The 21,649-nt window shown below is 41.6% G+C and overlaps 1 protein-coding gene across 1 annotated transcript in view; it reads right to left on the bottom strand.

Annotated features, from left to right (window-relative positions):
* STAG1 (STAG1 cohesin complex component) overlaps positions 1-15,803 on the bottom strand; it is a 326,723-nt gene extending 310,920 nt beyond the window's left edge. The window contains exon 1 of the mRNA XM_060241966.1: positions 15,482-15,803. The gene's annotated coding sequence lies outside the window, so the exon portion shown is untranslated. The remainder of the gene's footprint in view (positions 1-15,481) is intronic.
* Between the last annotated feature and the right edge of the window lie 5,846 nt (positions 15,804-21,649).

The raw sequence follows: 21,649 nt of genomic DNA, 5'->3' as shown, positions 1-21,649 counted from the left end.
TTCTTCAATAATCTGAAAACCAAATACTATACCATAGAGCTCTATAATCTTAGTACAGAATCACCTGGATCAAAGCATCATGATAAATTTGCCCAACATTTCGCCCTATTTTTCCAATCTTATATATTCTTGTCTTTCCTTATACTAATTGTCATGCTTGAAGACAGCTGGTATTTCTAAAACGCTAGAACTTAGTGATGAGCAAGCTACAATTAATATTATAATTGGGTAACTAATAATGAACATCTACCACTTTTTTATAAAAAGGTCAACTTCTACTGAGGCACCTTACAATGTAAAACAGGATCCTGTACATACATAGAATGTAAGGTTAATTTACCGTAAGTCTATTTTTAGTCTCAAAAACTGTAGCTTCATAATAACTAAGCATTCCCAAAGGGCACTTGATAAGAATCCAAAAGACAGAGTATAAAACCTGAAAGCCTCTAGAAGCCTGGGGGAGGGGGCAGCAATGCTACCATTGAGTTTGTATGACTAAATTCTGATAAATTTCTAAATCCAACCACCATGATTTATACAGAACCCCTTTTTCCTCCAACTTCACCCCCCATTTCTATTATTTTGCTCAAGATGATCCCCCCCCTTTTTAAAAAAAGGCATCTGTATTAAATGTATTTGCAAAGTAAAATTTCAAACTGAGGATTTTGGGAACAACTACATTTCTTAAGAGAAGTCACATACAAGAAAAGCACTAGTATTATGGAAACAATGTGGTTTTCTGGGAAATTCTGAATCAGATAATCTTTTGGAAAATTTTCTGACCCAAATTTAAATATTTTAAATAATCTTAGCAAAAGAAGGTTAATATACAATGTACAAACCTGGCCCATCCATACTTCATATCCAACACTTCGCCCATCTAACATGATTAAGCTGCAATGCAACTGCCCTGACAACTATAAATAAATGGGCAACATTTACATGTGTGGGGCAGAAACCTTTCAATGGAAAACGTAGCATGGGAAAATTTCACCCCACATCATTGATAATGAATCCAGCAACAGAAAATTATCCCCTCCTGAGATTACTTAGACCTGTTATTCTACAAAATAATCTCTTCCAACGCAGAGCTGCTTATTCTGCAACTTCATACACATGCAGAAGAGCCAAAGCATTTGATGCCAGCCTGAATTAAGCAAACTGAGAACCACAGCTTTCATTTTTGAGAGGAAGAAATATTTTAGGGTTGAATATTGGCAAGATCAGAGAAATATTTTTATTGATCAAAGAGAACTTAATTACCCCACAGATTTTGTTTTTCCTCATAAGAGAAAGAAACAACGAAAAACATTATTTGCATCATTTGTACAGTATTCAACATTTCTAGTACAGAAATCACATCATCTTCAAGCAGAATCTTTATTTTGTAATACACAGTGTGCACAGTACTGTTATCAGGTCCCAAAACACAGCTCTGACTTCCTACAGCATAACCAAGATTATCAACCCTTTTTTAAACATCCTACCCTTTACTGTTTCAGGTGAGCAGCCGTGTTGGTCTGAAGCAGTAGAACAGATTTCACATATATAGGCAGTTTCCCCCCAATAATTAAATCCAAACATATTGTGACCGATAACCTTAACTTGTTACTGCTATTAAGTTTTTGCATATGTCAAAACATCTTCATTATGTTGTATGCTAATTTGCTATTCACCCATGTAGAAGCATATATATTAGCTTCCATTTCTATCTGAAAAAGTGTACATTTCTATCTGAAAAAGTGTACATTTCTATCTGAAAAAGTGTACATGCAGACAAATGCTCATACCTCGAATAAACTTTTGCTGGTTTTAACCTTCCAAAAGAAAAAAAACCCAACTATACGACTTTGGCATAGGGGTCAAAGTGACCCCACATTACAGCAAAAAGCAATGGAAACCTGATCGCTATCTCAGTCACACCATTAGCTACTAAGAAAAAAATCAGGACTCAAGAATAACTACCTGCAGAAACGCAGGACAAAAGAGAGTAAAATTTAGAATTGGGATCAAAAATACCCTTCACTGAAAATGTTAAAACTCCACAAAAATGTAAATAGGATTGAACTGACCTTTTAAAGCAGAAGACACAGTGGGGAATCTATAAACTTTTATTTTTAGGAAAACAATCATGTGTAACTGTTACAACAGTCAAATGTAACGTAAGAGTAGAACAAAAAATAAGGACAAAGAGAAGCAATTAGCTCAGAAAACAGGTGGCCAGGGGTCACAGGTGAACAGTTCAGTGCACAGGTGGTTATGATTCATCTAAAGTAACTTCCCCCTGTAAAGCTGAGATGGTCAAATCAGAGGTTTGGAAAATTTGGAAGGTGAACAGACCAGTGCAAAGGTCAGCTCAGTGGACAGGTATGTAAAGTTGAGAAGATCATTCTGAGGCTTGCAAAACTGGAAGGACAAGGGGAAGCAATTAGCCCAGAGAACAAGTAGCCAGAGGTCATCTAGATTAGAGTTCCAGGCTTCAAGGTGCCTTCACGTCTGAAAAAATGTGAGGTTCAAAGGATGCCTTCGAACATGTCCAGGCTTATCCTGCTGGGTGATAGAACAACCGTATTTCCAAAACTGCAGTACAGTTCAATTTGAGCTTTTCCATGTGGCTATGGGTATGAGGAAAGCTTTGACAGAGCACAAACACAGGGCCTGTACCTGCTTCTACTATATACTCAACAATTCAGGTTACAAAGACTGGTTTCCTTAGGGGTCATTGCAACTCCCAATTCCAGAAGTGGTGTAAAACCTCAAAGCCAAAAAATGACTCTACATTATGAGAGTTTTGTTTTGTTTTCATTCTTTGCTCCACCTTTCAATAAAATGGAGATGACAGGTATTGGTCCATCTATTTAAACTTGGGAACTTTTTTCAGTATTTGTTGGAGAAAATAGGAACTCCAGTAACTATTATGCATACTATTATGCATAACTCCAGTAACTATTATGCATAGTGCTTTCATTTTCAAGCCAAGTCTAATTGGGGACCAGATTAACCCTATTTACCATTCTGATAACACTAAAAAAAAAAAGGCAGTGGGAAGGGGAGAGAGGGACTTCAGGGCACTGCAGTTCTTTGAGGAAAAGGCTCAACAGGAGTTTGGTGCCTGTAGAAAGCAGTGGATAAACCAATTTTTCTCCATGACTTCCTGGGTCACCCCCCCCCCCCCCAATTGCTTAGAAGAATTAAAGGTGCCACTGGACTCAAAATCCATTCTACCGCCTACTGGTTCACACATGCAATTTGACATTCATGGGCCAAACAATTCTGGCTCTTACAAACCAACAAACCCTGATATCAAATTTTACAAAGAAGCAATACAAGTACATGCTGTGAACAGTTTGTTAATGTCTCTCTTCCTCACTTTTCAGTAATAACTCAGTCCTTCTCTCAAAAAGGATACATAACTTCCACATGCAATGTTCCATTGTTTTTGTCCCTCACATAATTGCACCTCAAATCCAAAGCACTATTGCCTATTTCAGGGCAACTTTCTGCAGCCTGAAGGGCATAATAAAAACATGCATTCCTGTAATTAAAAAAAAAATCAATTCATTCAGTCACAAATATGCTGTCAATTCTCTGCAGTTTATTTTGTTATATTATCCTCCAATCCCACCCCAGAGGTCCAGAGCATTTTACCCTTGAAACAGCTTGAGATAATTTTCCAATGCTATTCAGTGTGAACCAAGGCTGTACAGGGATGTGATAGATTCCCATTCAAAGTTTTCCCCCTACCGCCATTCAAAGTTGAGGCCCAAGCACTGCTAGTTTTCTTCAGTGTATGTCATGCACTCAGACCACCTAAGGTTTACTCTGATGTCCCCAATCCATCTCACTGTTACCACTTAAATATCATGCATTGCATACATCTTTAGTCAGGTTTCTAGTACTCAAATTAAACAAGAGAGAAATGCAACTATCCTAGCCCCTTCTAATCATTTATGCCCCCTTTGAGAATTGAGCACACATACCCTTGAACAACCTTCATCCATGTAATCTGATCTCTATGTATAACAATTTTAACTGCAAAAGAGGTACACCCTGACTCATAATAGTTACCTTTAGCAGTAATAGAATTGTACCTCATTACATAATAGCAGACATAACAAGCAATATCAGACAGGTACTATTATACATAAGTCTTGTTTACAGTTTATATCTAATTATGGATACACTTGTACAGCCAATCTTGTACAGCAGCTATAATTGCATCCCAAAACATAATTATATCCCAAAAAAGAACACCTAAAAGGTTAAAAAAAATCCTTGCTTATTCTCTAGCATTGCGAAAAACAGGGAAGTATGAGAGGTTCATGCAAACGAAATAATCAGAATAACCTTGTCAGTCACTTAACTTCTACACAAAGCCACCACGAGCTTTTCTTTCTGTTGTCAAGTCAAAGCCAACTTATGGGGACCTCATAGGGCTCTCAAGGCAAGAGAAGTTCAAAGGTGGTTTGCCTTTGTCTCCCTCTGCATAGCAACCTGAGAATTCTGCACCGTTAAATTAAGATAAGTAGTCATCTTAGTCCATCTGTAGCAACAGAAAAGAGTCCAGTAGCACCTTATAGACCAGGGGTGGCCAAACTTGCTTAACGTAAGAGCCACATAGAATAAACTGTCAGATGTTTGAGGGAGGGAGGAAAGGAAGGAAAACAGATGGGGGGAGAGGTGGAAAGAAAGCAACTTTAAGTTTATTCTCCAAGTTAGCCAACAGCAGGTGGGGGCTTCAGAGCCACACAATATGTGTGAAAGAGCCACATATGGCTCCCGAGCTACAGTTTATAGTAGTGTATGAGCTTTCATAAGTCACTGCAGATTTTTTCAGATACTAGAATTCTGTGGTCGTCTCCCATCTGAGTCCAAACCAGGGCTGACACTGATTAAGCTAGTGTGAGCTATCCAGGTCAAGGTGAACATTTTTTTATATCACCACAAACTAATGTACTTTTCCTGCACTGTATTTGTTTGTTCTTTTTAAAACTGTGACTGCTAATTACCCTTCTTGATTAATTAATTACACAGAAAATTTATGGCCTAAAGCTTTTTTTTCTTTTTCACACTTGTAAAACAGTATTATTCCATATATTAGATGAAAGGTCAGTCAGAAGTTTTTAATGTGGTTAGTTCCCTCCCTCCCAATTTTTAATGTGATTAGTATTTGAAAATAGCAATTATGGATGCACTGGCACCCACCTGAACTTTGTCAATGGCAGTCATTTTCATCAAGTTTGCACCCTAAAACTGAAGTAGTACAACTGCCATCACAAAAAAAAAAAAAAAAAATACTCTTAGCACCCCCAAACTGAACAGAGTACCAGTAAGGTATAGCAGGTAGTACATTAGACTTCGATTAGAAAGACCTGTGTTCAAATTCCTGTTTGCCATGAAGTTCACTGGTGACCTCGGGCCACTCACTATCTCTGCCTAACCTACTTCTCACATGGTTGTTATGAGAATAAAAGGGAGGGGAGATCATACACACTATCCTTTTAAAAAAAATTAATTTCATTAGCAAGTTCAGGGGAAAAACAGAGGAAGGAAAGAAATGAAAACCCCTACATAATAAAGAGAAGTCCATACCATACCATATTAGGCTTAGGACGTAACCTAACATAACCAGAACATAGCCCCAACAGAAAAGCCAGAACATAACCCCAACAGAAAAACTGTTATCAATCATGCACTCAGATATAAATCCAGTTCCAGAAGCGCATATTAGATGGAATAATCTCATTCTCAGCTAAATATTATACAATCAGAAGCCAGGTCAAAGGTGCTGTTCATATAATCACAGGAGTGAGAGCTGCCTTAGACCATCAACAATCTTTCCCATCACAAATTGTGTCCATAGTTTATCAAACCATGGTTCTAAAGTTGCTGCTTCCTTGGCTTTCCACTTGTCGCTGACTCTTTTTAACACCATAAAACACGTGATTAAAAACCAACAAACTACACCTTTTCCTTAACCTTTCTCTGCCAGAAACCTGAAAACATTTCCTCCTTTCCATAGTGCTTACTGCATAGGTCATTTTCTTGCTATTGCAAGGAAGCCTCTGAATAATGTCCCTTCTATTTGGTAAGGCTGTGTGGCCTTTTGACTCTACCACTACTGAATAGCTATTCAATCACAACTAAAGTGTCAGCCTCTCTTCATTAACCCCTTGTGGACTACAGAACTGATTACAGCTGGCTCTCCAGAAAAGCCATTTCCAGTTCTCACAAAAGTTGTGCCCAATTGTGCCTAAGGGCATGAGCAGTATTTTGGATTTTACTAGATATGAACTTTTGGTTACATTTCACAGATGCAGCATATAGCAAAATGCAGACCTCACCCTCGGAAACTGACATATACTTTAACTTGCTAGAGAAAAATATTCTACTTTTAATACAACAAAATTTGAGTCCAGTGACACCTTTAAGACCAATGAAGTTTTATTCAAGGTATAAGCTTTCATGTGCACGCACACTTCTTCAGATACATAGAAATGGACGTTAACGGTTCATACATATAGAGAATAAGCAGCAAATTAACATACAACATAATTAAGATGTTTAACAGATGCAAAGACCAAATATAAATAACAAGCTTAGTTTATATAGTCACCATTTGTTTGCATTTAATTCCAGGCCCTCTGCTCATGACCTGAGTTCGATTCCAGCGGCAGCTGATTCAGGTAGCAGGATCCAGGTTGACTCAGCCTTCCATCCTTCCGAGGTCGGTAAAATAGGTACCCAGCTTGCTGGAGGGAACTTGTAGATGACTGGGGAAGGCAATGGCAAACCACTCCATAAAAAGTCTGCTGTGAAAACGTTGTGAAAGCAACATCACCCCAGAGTCGAAAATGACTAGTGCTTGCACAGGGGACTACCTTTACCTTTTTAATTCCAGGGGAAAACATAATAAAGCAAATAAATATATCAGAACTGAAGACTGATGTGTAAATATACTTTTCTTAATTGAGGAATGCTGAAAGTAACTGAGACCCTGTCATTATGCTCCATCCATCTCCTCTTAAGCATGGAGGTAACTAACAGCATCCTTTTCTTTAAGGTAGTGTGTGATCAGTTGTGCATTGTTATGTCTCCTCTGTCACCGGAGTACAGAAATTCATTCCAATCTATCATTCCAAATTACATTACATTCTACTATTCATTGCATTACATTACAATCACCATTCCAATCTTCTATTCCAAATAAGAAATACAATAAAATAAAGAGAATGTATGGCCCTTCTTGGTTAGAATATAGATGTAGGGACGGAATGAGTTTAGCATATGTAGTGAAATAAGAAACCAATATTCCTGTTAAGTCCAGGGGAGGGGGGTTGTTCCAAGTGTTGTAATAATTTCCAATTCAGCAATTTCCCTTTCCAGTCTGTTCCTGAAGTACCTTTGCAATAAAACAGCTACTTTGAGGTCACCCCCTGAATCTGAAGCAATCTCCTACAGGTTTGTAATTCCTGATGTCAGATTTGTGTCCATTTATCCTTTGATGCAGGGTTTGACCTGTTTATTCTATGCAGAGAATGAAAGAGCATTGTTATCATTTAATGGCATGTATAATGTTGGAAGATGAGCAAATGAATAAGCCAAAGATGGCATAGTTGATGTTGTTAGGGCCAGTGATCACATTGTCTGTATGTATGTAGCAGCAAAATTAGTATCTGGGTTTATTACAAGCTCCAGTACCAGCATCAAGTCTGATGTTGTATTATTGTGGGTGAGTCATTGTTTAAGATTGGGGGGCTGTCTGTGTTCAGGTTTGCCCCCCAGTGCTTGTGAAAGAGAACTGTCATTGTTCAGTAGAGGTTGCAAGCTATTGATGATGCACTGAACTGTTTTGAGTTGAGAGCTGTACGTGACTACTAGGTGTTCTGTTACTGTCTCTTTTAGGCCCATCTTTTAACAGGCTTTCTCTGGGTATTGTTCTGGCTTTGTTAATAGGTTTCTTGACTTCTTCAGTTGGATATTTTAGTTCCAAAAAGAATTGTTATAGATCCCTCAGGTAAGAATCTGTCTGCAGGATTGGAACAGATGCTGTTGTAGCACAGAGCCAACTGTGTCTTTCCATTCTCTACACAGGGCAAACAGGTCAGACCATATGCCGACAAATAAATGTCCTTCTGATGCCAACACAAAAGCTTATACCTTGAATAAAACTTTGTTAGCACTGGACTCGAATTTTGTTCTTTTCCTTCAGAGTAACACAGCCAACCACCTGAATCTGCTTTTAACATGGTATATGTATAGCCTAGCTGAGTTCAGAACAGTGTTCTAGAAATTGCATCCTTTCCAAACCCAGTCAGGTCTGGCAAACTGAGCTATATTGAGTCAATTAAGTCATCAAGAAAACAATTCTCACCAAGTTTTTTGCAGGTTTTTTTTCTCCCAGAAGAAAATCATTTTCAGATTGATACAGTACTTAAAACATGTTCGCTTAACATGTAGAAAATATAAGTACCATCCAGAGCTCCTTGACAGAAGGTTGTAGCCCCAATTTTAATGCGGGTCTCTAGGGTCTTGTTTTGTTTCTGCATGACTAACCCACAGCACACAACATAGCAATTTGGAGTTTATGACATATACAGACAGGAGCAGGAGGGGCTAATCTTTGCTGTGCTTATGTCACATACCTCCCTGTTTGCTTAATGCGTTACTGAAGCCTGTTCTCTATCACATCAAATCAGATGCATCATGCAGTACCTCAGAGTGGGAGAGTGTCTAAATATGTACCTTTATGGAAACCTGCATGTCATTGTCCCATCATTTGTACTATACATCTTTTGCATACTAGCAAAGACAAGGGGTTTTTTTTTGGGGGGGGGGGGTGTCAAAAAAGTTGATTGAGAAGGAAAGTAACATGAAAGAGTAATGAGTAGGGGTATCACTTGGAATAGAGGTGGACAAAATGAGAAGACATCAAGTACTTTAACCATTATTTTGAGAGAAAGATAACAAATCAGAACCCTGACCACTAGTCAAGCAGCACCTTTAAGATGAACGAAGTTTTATTCAGAATGTAAGCCTTTGTTGTTCTTAAAGGTGCTCCTGGACTCCTACTTTGTTCTACTGCTTCAGAACAACACAGCTGCCCACTAGGATCTAACTAGTGTGGACTGATATGCTTTGACATAGCTGCAACAAAAAGTTCAAACCAGTTCAATATTTTATTTGTTCTTAGTTTTATTGTAGCAGTATACTGTAAGAACTACTCTCTACTGTTTATTGTTATTTAATAAATAACCATTAAATATACAATGTATTCCAAAACTTGAATAAACCAATCAAGATAATCTCATAAGAACTGAGCGGCTCCATTTCAAGTACTCTAAAGTTATTCAAATACTCTTGGGTACTTCATGAGAGACACTATAAATGTTATTTACTGCATAATATCTTCTACCTTATAATGTGTATAAAGCTTCATTAATATAATATTAAAACACACAAAAAAATTATTTTATTTTTTACTGAACAAGCAGAATGAACAAAGAGTTCCTGGATACACAGACAGCCTTTACCACAATGTATTCCACATAAACAACTGATTTAGATCAATCTGCCAAAGTGTTTCATCATGTCTAAGTGTGTCAGATACAAAATTTGATATATTTGAAACCTAGAAGCCATGTGTTAGCTGAGCCAATCCCTAAGTGTGCCAGGAGATTATTGCTGCTGATAGAATCAGCAACCCAAAATATAACATGACCACCAAAAGTGGCACAATCCAAAAAAGATCTGGAAGTAGGTGATATGAAAGTTTTCTGTCTGAGACCTTGGAGAGCCACTGCCACTCTGACTTAGATGGACCAAGGGTCTGATTCAGTAAAAGGTAGTTTCATGTGCTCAAAAAGTGCACTCCCTGTCAACTCTTCATTTCACTTCTGGTTTAGCATAACTGTGCTAATCAACTGTGGTGGAAGTAGCCATCTGAAAACAATTCTAGATTGACCTTCAGAGTAATGTTAGTACATTTCATCCCATAATTTTGACCTTGCTTTTAAATAGCACAGGAAAAATTATTCTTTTTAAACTCCTTCTCTTAAATTACTTTATTCACAAGGACAATGACTCTCACATCTAAAGGAGAATCTACAGTTAAATATAGAGCAGGGTTCAAATTACTGCTCAAGCTAGCTCATTTTGCATTTTAGCTAACCTGGCCTCCAAACTCTTAGCACCACTTCCTCTAATTCAATTATGCAACTTTATTCTCAAACATCCCAGGACAGACTGGGGAAGATGAAAAACCAGTATTCTACTCCTTACCCCCAGACTTTGATGTATGTATAACCAGGGCTTTTTTTGCAGAAAGAGCCCAGCAGGAACTCATTTGCATATTAGGTCACACCCCCTAACGTCACCATTGTTACACATAGGGCTTTTTTGTAGAAAAAGTCCAGCAGGAACTATCTGCATACTAAGTCACACACACCCTGATACCAAGCCAGCCAGAACTACGTTCCTGCTCAAAAAAAGCCCTGTAACACATTAGAGTAGCAGTTTAGGATTCCTGGCTTGTTTCTGCCTTATACTTATTAAATATATATACAACACAAAGTTCTATACAATTCTTTGATTTTTATAGAATTTAAATTCATTAAAGGGCCTCTAGTTTTTTGTTTAAGATTGTATTTTTTTTAAATACCAAAAGTGTACTCTATTTTAAACTGTCTTAAGAATTTTTTTATGTGTCATTTATAGTCCACCTTTCTTTTTCAGACTTGAGGTGGCTTACATTGAGTGAGTCAGCACAATCAACAGGGTAAGCTATTCAACAAATACAATATGATTAGGGTTGTAACTATAGAAATCTAAAATAGAACTGAATGATTACGCAACAGCAATGCATGGAAGAACATATTTTCCTAATGAGTGATTGTTCATATCTATCACCAAATGTATTAAGGGCAAATCACTCATATGATTTGGGTAAAACAGTTCTGGTTTATTTCAGGAACAGCTTTTCCTTCTTCATGAGCAATTTATATCATATTTGTGTGATATACATGCAAAAATAAACATTTTTTTTTACTACTGCTCCAACATCAACAGAAGAAAGACGTTCAGCATTCTGGAACAGACCAGACAAGGGGTGTCGAACTTATTTGTTATGAGGGCCAGATCTGACATAAATGAGACCTTGTTGGGCTGGGCCACATAAGAAGCCATGTTGGATCAGGCCAATGGCCCATCCAGTCCAACACTCTGTCACACAGTGGCCAAAAAACCCAAGTGCCATCAGGAGGGTCCACCAACGGGGTTAGAAGTCCTCCCACTGTACCCCCCCAAAGCACCAAGAATACAGAGCATTACTGCCCCAGACAGAGAGTTCCAAGACAGAGAGTTCCAACAGTACATTGTAGCTAGTAGCCACTGATGCACCTCTGCTCCATATGCTTATCCAATCCCCTCTTGAAGCTGGCTATGCTTGTAGCCGCCGCCACCTCCTGTGGCAGTGAATTCCACGTATTAATCACCCTTTGGGTGAAGAAGTACTTCCTTTTATCCGTTCTCACCCAACTGCTCAGCAATTTCATTAAATGTCCACAAGTTCTCACATTGTGAGAAAGGGAGAAAAGTACTTCTTTCTCTACCTTTTCTATCTCATGCATAATCTTGCAAACCTCTATCATGTCACTCCGCAGTTGACATTTCTCCAAGCTAAAGAGCCCCAAGCGTTTTAACCTTTCTTTATAGGGAAAGTGGCCCCAATGCACATTACTTTGCACTTGGCCACACTGAACCACATCTGCCATGTTGACGCCCACTCACCCAGCCTTGACAGATCCCTTTGGAGTGCCTCACAATCCTCTCTGGTTCTCACCACCCTGAACAATTTAGTGTAATTTGCAAACTTGGCCACTTCACTACTTACTCCCAACTCCAAATCTTGAATGAACAAGTTAAAAAGCATGGGATCCAGTACCGAGCCCTGCGGCACCCCACTGCTTACCATCCTCAATTGCGAAAATTGCCCATTTATACTCACTTTTTGTTTGCTATTAATTAGCCAGTTTCTGAACCACAAGAGGACATGTCCTTTCACTCCATGACTTTTGGGCTTACTAAGGAGCCTTTGATGGGGAACTTTGTCAAAAGCTTTCTGCAAGTCAAGGTAAACAACATCTATTGGGTCTCCTTTGTCCACATGTTTGTTCACCCCCTCAAAAAACTGTAACAAGTTAGTGAGGCAAGATCTTCCCTTACAAAACCCATGCTGAGTCTTCCTCATAACTTGTGTTCATCAATATGCCTACTCATTCTCTCGATAATGGTTTCCACCAACTGGAGAGCCAGTTTGGTGTAGTGGTTAAGTGCGCGGACTCTTATCTAGGAGAACCGGGTTTGATTCCCCACTCCTCCACTTGCACCTGCTGGAATGGCCTTGGGTCAGCCACAGCTCTGGCAGAGGTTGTCCTTGAAAGGGCAGCTGCTGGGAGAGTCCTCTCAGCCCCACCCACCTCACAGGGTGTCTGTTGTGGGGGAAGATGATATAGGATACTGTAAGCCACTCTGAGTCTCTGATTCAGAGAGAAGGAAAGGAAAGATTCCCTGTGCAAGCACCAGTCATTTTCGACTCTGGGGTGACGTTTCACAACATTTTCACGGCAGACTTTTTACAGGGTGGTTTGCCATTGCCTTCCCCAGTCATCTACACCAGGGCTGGCCAACAGTAGCTGTCCAGATGTTTTTTTTGCCTACAACTCCCATCAGCCCCAGCCAGCATAGCCAATGGCTGGGGCTGATGGGAGTTGTAGGCAAAAAAAAAATCTGGAAAGCTATCGTTGGCCACCCCTGATCTACACTTTCCCCCCAGCAAGCTGGGTACTCATTTTATCGACCTCAGAAGGATGGAAGGCTGAGTCAACCTCAAGCCGGCTACCTGAACCAGCTTCCGCTGGGGATCGAACTCAGGTCATAAGCACAGCTTAGGACTGCAGTACTGCAGCTTTAACACTCTGTGCCATGGGGTATAAATCTGCAATTCTTCTTCTTCTTCCCTGGTATTGAAGTCAGACCGACTGGCCTGTAATTTCCTGGATCTCCTCTGGAACCCTTTTTAAAGATGTGGTGACATTTGCTACCTTCCAGTCCTCAGGAACGGAGGCAGATTTCAATGAAAGATTACATATTTTTGTCAGGAGATCCACAAGTTCACCCTTGAGTTCTCTCAAAACTCTTGGATGTATGCCATCTGGGCTTGGTGACTTATCAGTTTTTAATTTTGTCTATCAGTTGTAGGACCTCCTCTCTCATCACCTCAATCTGAGTCAGGTCCTTCAACACCCTTCCCAAAATTAGCGATTCTAGGATTGTAGTTTTAAATAAGCTTCTCTATAGCTGGTTTCCAAGCTTCTCTCTAGCTGGTTTCCTGCTTCTAATGTATTTGAAGAAATTTTTATTGTTGGTCTTTGTGTTTTTTGCAATATGCTCCTCATAGTCCGTTTCTGCCTGCCTTATCACAGTCTTGTATTTGATTTGCCACAGCCATGCGATGCATGTATCCATTTAAGATTAGGTAGCAGAGATATAAACTTTATAACGGACAAACAATTAAATAACTTTTTAAAGAAAACTTAAAACATGCTTAAAACGTTAGCACTCATTGGTCTTAAAGGTGCTTTCTTTTTATCTTTCCCATGGGATCCAGAGAACTGGGCAAAGGAAGCTGTGGCTCTTTCCTTCCTTCCCCAGGGGACTGGGGGGGGGGAGCCTCAGCCAACAGAAGAAAGAGGCTTGGCTCAGCAGCTCTGCCTTCCCTTTCTCCCCAAGGGAGGAGCCTCAGCCAATGGAGAAAATAGAAGTTTTGCTCTGTAGCTCCTGTGCGATTGAGTAAGTCTTGCAAATTAAGCTCTTATGCAAAAGGAAACAAGAAATAAGGAGAAGGAAGCAGAAGGCAGCCAGTTGCTCGGGGGCCTGACAGGAGCCCTCTGAGGACCTGATTCAGCCCCCGGGGCCACATGTTTGACACTCCTGGACCAAACAGTCTTCAAGATATTAGATTAAGAATACCTAATATTTGGGATTTATGAAAAATGCTAGGTAAAGTGCTCAAACGAAGTATGAGAGCAACTTCCATCAATCTGGTTATTCCAAACTTTCAATCTGGTTATTCCAAACTTATCTATAGGACATTGTAAGAAGAGTCAACAGGCAATATTTCCATCCTATTAAGAATAAAGAAACTAATTTAGGATAAGGATGATCAGGCATACAGAAAGGGGTGGGGGAAGGACATTCAAGTCAATCTTGCCTCAGCAACCCTTCCCTCTCAGGACAATCTGGTACTGCTCATATGCTAACCGAAACAATATTGACGATCACTCCTTCAGATTATATTTCTTATTGCCAGTAGAATTCCCTTTTTGGGTGTCCTCAGGACAGCTAGTTCTATTCCAGGTTACACAATATTACTAAACTCCAAATTCACAAAATTTTACAGGCAAAACCATCTACTTCAGCACCGCCAAACAGTTCCAACCTGCAAATACTTAACTAAAGGATCAATGTGGATCTTGCACTTCAACACAGAACTTCAGACATCTTAGGGTAGCCTATCAACTTTACTCCTCCACTTCAAAAGCAAATCCCAACTGCATTGCAGGAGCATGTCTATCAGCTCCAACTTAGTCAGTAACATCCCATGACACTATGGCTACAAAACTACCCCTAACATTCCTTGATTCTATTACCCCTAATCCTTCCTCTAGTCCTGTATCTGTCCCAATCCAGTACTTTCAGCCTTCTCCATCTCGTCCATCTGAAATCCAACTACCGTGATCATCTATTTAATACAATAACACGCCCTCCCCCATCAACGCTATCCCGAAACGGCCTTCCCCTTTCCACCTCTCATCGGTATGGTGCTGCCCTACTGACGTTTCAGCCAGTAACGAATCCCGCCGCCAATTTCCAGAGTCGCCATCCCAGGCTTCCCTCCTCCCCCCCCCCTCCCGCAGCTACACATTCTTCTTGCCGCCGCCAACGGTACACAACCCCGGGGGAAAGTGTTGTCCCTTTTGCTCAGCGCCGCCGCCCGGCCAAGCATGAGCAGGGGAAGCAGAGCTGGAGCGAAGGCAGGCCCCGTGTAGGGGCGGGCACACAGCGGCGGGCTCCGGGCCCAGAAAAGGCACTGGCGGGGTCGGAGAGAAGGGCCGCCCCGTGGGGCCGCCGCCCTTCCATTGTCACCCCGGCCCCGCAGGGAGGGAAAGGAAGAGCAGGGCCGGGAAGGGAAGGGAAAAAGAGCCGCCACCCGGGAGGAGCCGCCTCCTCGGGCGAAGAGCGCCCGCCCGCCAGTCCGCTCCCTCCCTCCAGCTCTAGCTCTGTCTCCCGCCCGCTGGCCCGGCCCGAGTGTGTGAGTGAGCGAGCGAGTGAACGAGCGGGGCCCGCTGCCCCCGCCCCTCGTGCCTCCATCTTGGATCTCAGCCTCAGAGCCCCCTCCGCCCGCCCGCGCTGACTCGCTTACCTCAGATGGGCCAGCGCCCCCGGGAATCCTACGGTGCCACGGGAGAAGGGTCCAGGCGGGCCGGGGCCAAGCCGGGCCGGAACGAACAGGCGGCTGTGCCGGGGGCCGCACCTCAGTAGAGCCGCAATCCTAAACCGCCATCTGGCGGCATTTCCTACCCGCCAATGGCGCAGCCGTCGCCACCGCCAGCCAGACTCCGCGCGCCTCCTGCCGGTCGCGTCCACACACTACGAGAGTAGCCCCGCCCGTCAGCAAAGGCGCCCAAAACAGCTTTCGCGCGAAAACGAGCGCGCAAGCGCGTTACTTTTCTGGCCCCGTGCACTCACCGTACAGCTTCTGTCTGCGCGCGCAGTCGCTCGACCTCCAGGCGGAAGTGGTCTACGTGACACTTCCGTTCTTTTAAGAGGTTGCGTAGGTGTTTCCTTCGCCATTTTTTCGCGCGCTCTCGTGTCAGGTGACGTACGTCTTTCGTTTTCCTAATATCCTGGTGTGCGAGCCTTTTAGTGGCTCTTTATTTCAACAGTAGAGGGAGCTGAAGGCTTGAGGTGGCGTAGTCTGTATTCTAGTTTTTAAGCATTGTACTGTGTACACTTTGCTAGGGAGATAGGAAAGTTTACCTTTTCAATCGCTGTTTACTAATCTGGAAACTCACAGAATATTTAAACACAAAGGAGTTCATGGTCCTGATTAGCGGAACGTCATCCTTATACTTTAACAAATGTACATCGAAGATTAAGACCTCTATTGTATTAATTTTTCATAAATTCTCTTTTTTTTAAAAAAGCATGGTTTCATAGAAAATTCGTTCAGATGACTGAGTTAGTGAAACATGATTTTTAAAAATGAGATATCGGTTTCAGAAGACTGGGGGGAAATTAAGAACTGCAGACTCCTCTTGTCTTGGTCTAAAGGTGGTGTTGAATCCAGACACTTAAGATATTTAATACAACACAGGTTAATAAGCATTCTTCGTCCACTCTGTGATGGTACCTGAATACGACTCAATTTACACAGCATTGCTGCAATACACTGAAGTTATGTTCCTGCACATTACATGATGTCTGATTCTGGCCAGTAAAGCTCCATGTTTTTAATTCAGGAAGTATGTACATAAGTGAAAACTATAACGTAATAGAACTGCAGAGTTGGAAGGTATCTCCAGAGTCATCTGGTCCAACACCTAATATTAAATAGTATTTGTGTATAATATACTATAATGTCCACTGTCCCTCCCCAAAATATTTCCTCTTTCTTCCAGCAATCGCCATATTCTCTCCTTTCTCTCCTTCCCACCAGCCTTCCTTTTAACCATATCTATCTATATTTATTATTTACTTTATACCCCACCTTTCTCCACAATGAAGACCCAAAGAAGTTTACGTCATTTTCTTCTCAATTTTATCCTGACTACAAGCTTGCAAAGTAGACTAGGCCAAGAGTGTGTGACTGGCTCAAAATCACACAGTGAACTTCCATAGCAGACTGCGGATTTAAACCTAGGCCTGAAACTCTAACCCAGGGGTGTCAAATGTGCAGCCAAAGGGCAGGATCAGGCCCTTGAAGGGCTCCTATCAGGCCTATGAGCAACTCACTGTCATCTGCTTCCTTCTCTCTCTCTCTCTTGCTTCCCTATGCATCACAGCTTGCTTTGCCAGGCTTGCTCAATGGCACAGAAGCTACAGAGCAAAGCCTTTATTTTCTCCATTGGCTGACCAGCAGATGAAGCAACATGTACAAAAACTCACAATGCCCAGTCATTTCATGTTTTCCCCTGGGTCTTAGGCTCAAAGCATTGCCCATGAGATTTCTGTAACAAATGTTAATTAATCAAAAGTAGGTTTACAACTTACAGATACACACCTGAACAGCATACTCAAGATTGCTACAACACAGACATTGTCTCCAGATTTTGATGCAATGATTCAGAGCAAGAGGTGTCAGTTAAAATAAACTGTTAAATAAACAAAATATTGCAAGAGTGCTCATCTTTTAAGTTGTTGTTTTTTAAAATATTTTTGTTTGTGTCCTTTATAAAGTTTATATCTTTGCTACCTGGCATTACATTTTATGACAGACATAGCCTGGCCTGACAAGGTTTTATTTATGTCAGATCCAACCCTCATAAAAATGAGTTTGATAGCCCTGCTTAACCATTGGCTTCTGTGGGGGTGGCTGTTGTCGAATAATAGCAAGTAGCTGGGCCTGGACAAATCATGCAAGTCAGCTGGTAGCAAGTTGCCACTCTAACCATTTTTATGCAGTGGCTGCTAATGAACAGTAGTGAGTAACTAGGCCTGAGGGAGTCTGACTGGAAGTCACTTGGTATCAAGTCAGTAGGTGGTTGCTGCCAGGCCTAGCTCTGTGTCTCTTCCCTCAAAAGCAAAACAGTCCTGGAAAGGGGTCTGCCCCCTCCCCTAGCCATGAGCACCACTTTAGAGACTAACAGTGACATCACTGTGTAAAGTATTTATTATCTGTTATATGTATTACCCTACTCACTGCTTTGTTTTTATAGCTGCGTAATACCATTTTCCACTTTGTTTTAACATATCATGTGGAATACTTAAGCTTTGTTTCAAACTGCTTTAATTCTAGTCCTATTAACATTGCTTAGTAGATGTGACACACATGAAGCTGTCTTATACTGAATCAGTCCATCAGAGTCCATATTGTCTACTGAAAATGGCAGCTGCTCTCCGAAGTCTCAGATAGAAGTCTTTCACATAACTTACTGCTTGTTCCTTTTATCTGTGGAGATGCTGGAGTTTGAACCTGAGAGTGAGAAAAGCAGATTATAAAGTCCAGTGGCACCTTAAGAACCCATTTATTCCAGCATAAACTTCAGTTAGTTAGAATGCACTGTATCAGAATAAAGTACATAATCCTCCGGCACTATGCAGGAGTAGAAATCTTACCATGTTAACTCATGGACAAAATTCCTGGAGACATGACACCAACTACATGCTCACTGGATCTTCGTATATCCTGGCTAGTAAAGTCTGTCAGAGGACCGTCCCAAAGGATGTACAACCCATTAATGCCCCATAAACAGCAATGTTGAAAAAGACAGTGTGAGAAATCCATGTTTGAATAAAATAGAACAAACAACTATGGTTCAGTTTCCTTTTAAAGTACAATTAATGATTGGGAAAGTGGTCGTTCCATGTGTTTCTGGCTGACACTTTTCAGTTCAGTTTTCAGCTTGGGAGTGAAACAGAAATAGTCTTGGTCAGCCTAATGAACTATCTGTACCAGTAAGTTGACAAAGGGAAACATCCTTGTTGGTTATCCTGCAACCTTGGCAATGGTGACTATTAGCACCACTGACCATGGCATCATTCTGTACTTTCTGCTTGTGGCATACTCCTAGGAGTTTTAGCTCCCAGGCAGTTAGTTAAAGAAGATGGTGCAGAGGAACTTCTTTTATTTATTAGTTTAGTTTAGTTTATTTGATTTATATCCTGGCCTCCCCGCCAAAGCAGGCTCAGGGCGGCTCACAAACATAATAGAATAACAATAAAAACAGTTAAATTAAACATTAAAATAAACAATTTTAAAGTTTTATTTTGTTCGACCTATAGCCTGCCCTTCCTGCAAAGCAGGCTCAGGGCAGGTTCCATCAGAAGTTAAACAATTAAAAACAAGATTAAAATTACAATAAAAAACAGTTAAAATACACTTAAAAATTCAGCCTCAACAGTTATGACCCAGAGATCCATCAGATCCTAAGATGCCATATGGGGAGAGGCCTAAGAAAGGATGGTGTCCACCACCTCAACTGAAGGCCTGGTGAAAGATCTCTATTGTTCGTACCCTTGAGGCCGAGGTGACTGACCTGGAGAAGCAGAGACAGTCAGTTAGGCACTTGGAGAAGACTCTCAGGGACGTATTAGATGAGCCCCACTCTGAACGTGGCAGCCCCGTTGCTGCCAGGGAGCATGAGGATCAAGAGGGAACAGGGCACCAGGCTGAGGAAAAGGAGAATGCGCTCTCAGTAGGGACCTCGTCTTCAGTTGGCGAGCAGGTATCCTTTCGTGCCAAGGAACCATCCCTGGGCAGGGAAGGGGGGGGGGGTCTTGGTAGTTGGTGATTCGATCCTTAGGCAAGTAGACAGCTGGGTGGCAAAACCGCATACTGACCGTATGGTGACTTGCTGTCTGGTGCAAAGGTAGCGGACATTACGCGTGTTGTAGATAGGCTGATAGACAGTGCTGGGGAAGAGCAAGTGGTCGTGGTGCACGTTGGCACCAACAATGTGGGGAAATGCAGTCGTGAGGTCCTGGAGGAAAAATTTAGGCTGCTAGGCAGGAGACTTAAGGCCAGGACCTCCAAGGTAGCCTTCTCAGAAGTGCTACCTGTTCCACGTGCAGGGCTGGAGAGACAGGCACAAATTAGAAGTCTCAACATGTGGATGAGACGATGGTGTAGGGAGGAAGGGTTTAAGTTTGTTAGGCTTTTAGGATGCTTTCTGGAACAAGTGGGAGCTATACAAAAGAGACGGTTTCCACTTGTCCCCAGATGGAACTAAGCTGCTGGCACTAAAAATAAAAAAGGTGGCAGAGCAGTTTTTAAACTAAACCTTGGGGGAAAGCCGACAGGAAATGAAATGTCTCTGGTTCGGGAGGACTCATCTCAAAGAGATGAAGGGTTAGCTGTTACTTTTCTACCGGGTAATGGATCAGAGTTGTCCACTGAGATGGTGACAAACTATGGGCTGCCTGCCAAAGTCTCGAGGCAACAGGAGGAATTTTGCAGGCCTAACTTGCCTGGGAAATTATAGCTGTTTGTATACAAATGCTAGAAGTGTTCGAAGTAAAATTGGTGAGTTGGAATGTTTAATGTTGGGGGGAAACATAGACATGGTGGGAATTTCAGAAACTTGGTGGAATGAGGAGAATCAGTGGGACGCGGTGATTCCTGCATATGTTGTATCGGAAGGATAGGGAAGGAAGGGTTGGAGGTGGGGTGGCTCTGTATGTCAGAGAGGGTATACAGTCCAGTAAGACTGAGGTCAGAGAATTAGATTCCCTTCTAGAAATGCTTTGGGTTGAAGGAATTTCCCAAAAGGAAATTTAACTATGGGAGTTTGTTATCGCCCACCAAATCAAAAGATAAACGACGATTATAATATGATGGAAGGATTAAAGATAGCGGCTAAACGTAAAAACTGTGTCATAATAGGTGATTTTAACTACCCACAGATTGGGTCAATATGTGTTCAGGTCGGGAGAAAGAGATTGAGTTTCTAGATGCTCTCAGTGACTGTGCTATGGAGCAGATGGTCTCAGAACCTACCAGGGATGGAGCGATCCTGGATTTGGTCCTAAGTAATGCCCAAGACTTAGTGAGAGATGTAAAAGTGATCGCACCGCTTGGGAGCAGTGACCATAACGTTATTGATTTCACCATTTGTATAAATAGAGAGTTGCCCCAAAAGACCAGCACAACCACGTTTAACTTTAAAAGGGGTACATATGAACATATGAAGCTACCTTATACTGAATCAGACCCTTGGTCCATCAAAGTCAGTATTGTCTACTCAGACTGGCAGCGGCTCTCCAGGGTCTCAAGCTGAGGTTTTTCACGTCTATTTGCCTGGACCTTTTTTTAGTGGAGATGCCAGGGATTGAACCTGGGACCTTCTGCTTCCCAAGCAGATGCTCTGCCACTGAACCACCGTCCCTCCCCTAAATTCTCTGAGATGAAGAGGCATGAGAAGAGGAAACTGAAAGGAAAGGTAAATACAGTCAAAACCCTTGGGGAAGCTTGGAGGCTATTTAAAACTACAATCCTAGAAGCTCAGATAAAATATATACTACAAGTTAGGAAAGGCACAAACAGGTATAAGAGAAGGCCTGCATGGTTAACAAACAAAGTAATGGAAGCTGTAAGAAGGACTTAAGCAGTGGAAAGCTAGTCCAAGTGAGATTAATAAAAGGGAACACAGGCTGTGGCAAATCAAATGCAAGACTCTAATCAGGCAGGCAAAAAGGGACTATGAGGAGCATATTGCAAAAAACATAAACACCAACAATAAAAATTTCTTCAAATATATTAGAAGCAGGAAACCAGGCAGGGAGGCAGTGGGACCCTTGGATGACCAAGGGGTCAAAGGATTACTGAAGGAGGATAGGGAAATGGCTGAGAAGCTGAATGCATTTTTTGCCT

The sequence above is a fragment of the Heteronotia binoei genome, chromosome 6 (assembly GCF_032191835.1).
Source record: "Heteronotia binoei isolate CCM8104 ecotype False Entrance Well chromosome 6, APGP_CSIRO_Hbin_v1, whole genome shotgun sequence".
Classification (NCBI taxonomy): Eukaryota; Metazoa; Chordata; class Lepidosauria; order Squamata; family Gekkonidae; genus Heteronotia; species Heteronotia binoei.
Note: the sequence above shows the minus strand (reverse complement) of the source record. Positions and strands in the feature narration are given on the sequence as shown.